The sequence below is a fragment of the Pongo abelii genome, chromosome 14 (assembly GCF_028885655.2).
Source record: "Pongo abelii isolate AG06213 chromosome 14, NHGRI_mPonAbe1-v2.0_pri, whole genome shotgun sequence".
In the NCBI taxonomy this organism is placed as follows: domain Eukaryota; kingdom Metazoa; phylum Chordata; class Mammalia; order Primates; family Hominidae; genus Pongo; species Pongo abelii.
This window is the reverse complement of record NC_071999.2, coordinates 50,380,918-50,386,481: the sequence shown is the minus strand read 5'-3', so window position 1 is coordinate 50,386,481 and position 5,564 is coordinate 50,380,918. Positions and strand designations below refer to the sequence as shown.

Here is a 5,564-nt window from a genome sequence, read left to right as displayed (position 1 = left end):
AGTTCTAGGGCTGTAAACACCACCCGACAATTGCACACTTCTTTTGTTTTTGTTTTTGTTTGAGACAGAGTTTCGCTCTTGTTGCCCAGGCTGGAGTGCAATGGTGTGATCTTGGCTCACCGCAACCTCCACCTCCAGGGTTCAAGCGATTCTCCTGCCTCAGCCTCCCGAGTAGCTGGGATTACAATCATGCGCCACCACACCCGGCTAATTTTGTATTTTCAGTAGAGACAGGGTTTCTCCCTGTTGGCCAGGCTGTTCTCAAACTCCTGACCTCAGGTGATCTGCCCGCCTCGGCCTCCCAAAGTGCTGGGATTACAGGCATGAGCCACCGCACCTGGCCAACAATTGCACACTTCTATCTCTAGACCTGCTCTGTTTGCTACTCCAGACTCACATATCCAGTGGCCTATTTGACACCTTCTCTTAGATGTAACTAGGCAACTCAAACTTAGTACACCTAATAGAGCATCCTACTTTTGTCCCCGAAGCTTGTTCCTTTTCTAGTCTTTCTTGTAGTAAATGTCACCATCAGCTATTTGAGCTCAAACCAAAAACCAAGATGTCATCTTTAATTTTTCCTTTGCCCTTATCAATATCCACCCTGTATGTCCTGCTGTCTCTGCCTTTAAAATGCATCTCAGGGCCGGGCGCAGTGACTCATACCTGTAATCCTGGCACTTTGGGAGGCCGAAGTCGGTGGGCTACTTGAGGTCAGGAGTATGAGACCAGCATGGCTAACATGGTGAAACCCCATCTCTACTAAAAATACAAAAATTAACTGGGCATGGTAGCACGCACCTGTAATCCCAGGTACTCGGGAGGCTGAGGCAGGAGAATCATTTGAACCCGGGAAGCGAAGGTTGCAGTGAGCCGAGATCGTATCTCTGCATTCTGGCCTGGGCAACAGAGTGAGACTCCGTTTAAAAAAAAAAAAAAAAAAAGAGTTATTTATCCTCTTTATAATTCTCAGTTTCCTTAGAAGTAAAATAAATAAACATACTCATTTCAGATGGTTTTTTAAGTAAGAATTAAAGGAAATAAATGGAATAATTTAGAGTGCCCTGTGCATAAGAAACATTACTATCATTATTATTACCATCATCAGGATTATCATCATTCCACATGTCTCTTTCATCTTCTAAAGATCCACCACATGTAGGCAAAGCCAGTATCACTAAATAGTTGGGTATAAAATTAAAACCTTTAATACTTCTCAGTAGTTTTGTCCTGAGGTTTATACTCAGTACTTTCAATTAATTTGTATTGAACAATACAATTTCAAAAATACGATATTAATAGCAACCTAATGGATACTTACTAATCATTATGGCCAGGTACATCTATAGGACACTAAAAAAAAAAAAAATCAATTCAACATGTTAAAAAAAATAATCAAGGCCGGGTGTGGTGGTTCGCACCTGTAATCCCAGCAATTTGAGAGGCCGAGACAGGAAGATCGCTTGAGCTCAGGAGTTTGAAACCAGACTTGGCAAGATGGCAAAACACAGTCTCTATCAAAAAAAAAAAAAAAAAAATTAGCTGGGCATGATGGCACACACCTGTAGACCTCAGCTACTCAGGAGGCTGAAGTGGGAGGATCACCTGAACCCGGGAAGGCTTAGGCTGCAGTGAGCCGTATCGTGCCACTGCACCCCTGGGCAACAGAATGAGACTCTGTCTCAAAAAAAAAAAAAAAAAAAAAAAATTCAATCTGAACCCTAACTGGAATTGCCTGTATTATTTTTTTTAGCCCATCATTTGGCTAAATATTTCACTCTCTAACTTTCTGAGTTGCTGTCACACAGGTACTGCCAAAGCAAACTATCAGACTTGTTTATCATGGGCAAAATTTAAAGGGCAAATTGTGACCTCCAAGAGAAGAAATAAATGGCTCTTTTCATGAAAAAGAATTTAGGGAACTGTAAGTGATCTGGGGCACTTCATGCTGAGAGGTTCAAGTATAAAGGGTACTAAACAGGTGGCTCCCAGGGGTAATTTTAGCCAGAGTGTTCTGCAGTGTGGCTTTTCAGAGTGTCAGGGAGGACAGTGCCCCAGCCTGTCACTGCAGAAACTCCCTCGAACATTCAAGTACATTCACAGAATAACCAAGGAGAGCAAAGCCAGAACTGACACTGGTTTAGGAATTGGACAATTGAAAGTTGCATGACCCTGTGAGGGCTGTGTTCTCCGTTCTTGGAACTTGCCCTAAGAACAGACTGTCATGCTCCATTTTTGCCTCTGATAAAGAGCATACAGGAGTTTAGCACAAGGACTCTGAACATAACCATGACATTTCCATCTGGTAATAGTGGAAGGGTCAGGGAAGCTGGCCGAGGCCTGAGGCTGGTGAAAAAAGTCTGAGCTGTTCTGACGGGGCCACAGCCATTTATGTCCATGGCTTTCAAACTCGTTAAACTGTAACCCACATTAAGAAATGCATTTTACATCATAATCCAGTACACACATATACACACAAACACACTACTGAGACAAACATTTCCAGAAGGAATACTTACTGTATCTGTAATGCACTGTATTCTTTATTATTCTATTTTATTTTTTGTTCATACTGTTCATAACCAACTAAAATGAAAATCCAGTGTGAAAAAAATACTGATTATAAAATTCCAATCAGGCTGGGCGCAATGGCTCATGCCTGTAATCCCAGCACTTTGGGAGGCCGAGGCAGGCAGATCACCTGAGGTCAGGAGTTTGAGACCAGCCTGGCCAAGATGGTGAAACCCCATCTCTACTAAAAATACAAAAAATTAGTCGGGCTTGGTGGCACATGGCTGTAATCCCAGCTACTCGGGAGGCTGAGGCAGGAGAATTGCTTGAACCTATGAAGCAGAGGTTGCAGTAAGCCAAGATCACACCATTGCACTCTAACCTGGGCAACAAGAGTGAAAATCCATCTCAAAAAAAAAAAAAAAATCCAATCAAACCATACTCTTTGTTTTTTTGTTTCTTTGTGTTTTTGTTTTGTTTTGTTTTGAGTGCAATCCCAGCACTTTGGGAAGCCAAGGCAGGCAGATCACTTGAGGCTAGGAGTTCGAGACCAGCCTAGGCAACATGGTGAAACCCTGTCTGTACTAAAATTACAAAAATTAGCTGGGTGTGGTGGTGCGTGCCTGTAATCCCAGCTACTCAGTAGGCTGAGGCAGGAAAATGGCTTGAACCTGGGAGGTGGAGGTTCCAGTGAGCCAAGATCGTGCCATCGCACTCCAGCCTGAGTTACAGAACAAGACTCTGTCTCAAAAAGCAATAAATAAATAAATAGGTGTTCAGGTTGAGCAGCAGCTGACCCTCTGACAACTCATCTTGAGGCCTTATGCTGTTGAAAAATTCCTCTCCCAATGAGCGAATCAAAGGAGAGCTTCTGTTTTTATGTCAGACACAGCCACCTGTGACCTTGAGAGTGACTCGGTTTGGTCATCATTTGTTTGTTTTTGTGTAAATTTAACTACTATCTAAATAGCCATAAAATGGTTAAACAATAAATCCTCAGTGAACACACAGGGTCTCACTGCAAATTCTGCAGCTGAGGGCTGGCAGACCATGGAAGAGCAAGGAGTTTCTGAGAATTGGGAGAGTTGCCCTGAGACATTTGGTCAGGAAGATACCTTTTCCTTGTGCAAAGTCAAGAAAGGCGTTTAGGTCCATAAACCTATAGCACCTGGGGCCAGTCTGGCAGGCAACGTTGACAGAGTCTTTTCAATACAGGAGACAAGATCATCCCCAAAACTCATGCACACTTGTTCAAAAACATATCTTTTGGAACCAGGTAAAGGTGATGGTTGCACAACACTGTAAACACACTAAATGTCACCACGTCGTACACTTTAAAACCCGTAAATGGGTTGGGCACAGTGACTCACGCCTATAATTCTAACACTTTGGGCAGCCATGGTGAGCAGATCGCTTGAGCTCAGGAATTGGAGACCAGCCTGGGCAACACAGCAAAACCCCATCTCAACAAAAAATACAAAAATTAGCTGGGCATGGTGGCACATGCCTGTAGTCCCAGCTACTCTGGACGCTGAGGTAGGAGGATCGCTTGAGCCCAGGAGGTCAATGCTGCAGTGAGCTGTGATGGCGCCACTGCACTCCAGCCTGAGTGACAGAAGAAGAGCCTGTCTCAACAAAACAAAACAGTTAAATGTTATGCAAATTTCACCTCTCTCTCTCTCTCCATATATATATATATATATATATATATATATATAAATAAATATAAATATATATATAGAAATAAATACAAATATATATATATATATATATTTTTTTTTTTTTTTTTTTGGAGACAGTCTCACTCTGTCACCCAAGCTGGAGTGCAATGGCATGATCTCGGCTCACTGAAACCTCCACCTCCCAGGTTCAAGTGATTCTCCTACCTCAGTCTCTAGAGTAGCTGGGTTTACAGGCATGCGCCACCACACCAGGCTAATTTTTTGTATTTTTAGTAGAGACGGGTTTTACCATGTTGGACAGTCTGGTCTCGAACTTCTGACCTCAAGCAATCTGCCGGCCTCGGCCTCCAAAAGTGCCGAGATTACAAGCATGAGCCACCACGCCCAGCCTATCAATATTTTTAATTAAAAAAAAAAATATATATATATATACACACACACACCACCAAAGCAATACAAATGTGACCTTTTTGGTTATTATTTGTTCTGGTTTTCTGGCACCTTGCATAGTCAAGGCAGAAAGGTTTTAGGGATTTAATTTCAAGAAAATGAAGATAGAAAGATGAATGATTGTGTAAATAGTGAAATAGCTGTAATTTTTTTTAAAATGGGCTTTGCAGTTGCTGCTGCCATCAGGAGCCTTGTACTATCAGCCACGGTCAACCCCACGGTGTTCTTTCAGATCGCCATCGACGGCGAGCCCTTGGGCTGAGTCTCCTTTGAGCTGTTTGCAGACAAGTTTCCAAAGAGAGCAGAAAACTTTTGTGCTCTGAGCACCGGGAAGAAAGAATTTGGTTATAAGGGTCCCTGCTTTCACAGAATTATTCCAGGGTTTATGTGTCAGGGTGGTGACTTCACACGCCGTAATCGCACTGGTGGAAGTCCACCTACGAGGAGAAATTTGATGATGACAACTTCATTCTGAAGCATACAGGTCCTGGCATCTTGTCCATGGCAAATGCTGGACCCAACACAAATGGTCCCCAGTTTTTCATCTGCGCTGCCAAGACTGAGTGGTTGGATGGCAGGCATGTGGTCTTTGGCAAGGAGAAAGAAGGCCTGAATATTGCGAAGGCCATGGAGCGCTTTGGGTCCAGGAATGGCAAGACCAGCAAGAAGATCACCATTGCCAACTGTGTTTTATCTTAACCACCAGATCATTCCTTCTATAGCTCAGGAGAGCGTCCCTCCACCCCATTTGCTCACAGTATCCTAGAATCCTTGTGCTCTCGCTCAGTTCCCTTTGGGTTCCATGTTTTCCTTGTTCCCTTCCATGCCTAGCTGGATTGCAGAGTTAAGTTTATGATTATGAAATAAAAACGAACAACCAAAAAAAAAAAAGGCTAGTTCGATACAGCTTAGCAGATAGCT

General features: G+C 43.0%; 1 pseudogene; it reads left to right on the top strand.

Annotated features, from left to right (window-relative positions):
- The first annotated feature begins 4,800 nt into the window (after positions 1-4,800).
- Positions 4,801-5,342, top strand: LOC112128561 (peptidyl-prolyl cis-trans isomerase A-like; annotated as a pseudogene).
- Positions 5,343-5,564: the final 222 nt, after the last annotated feature.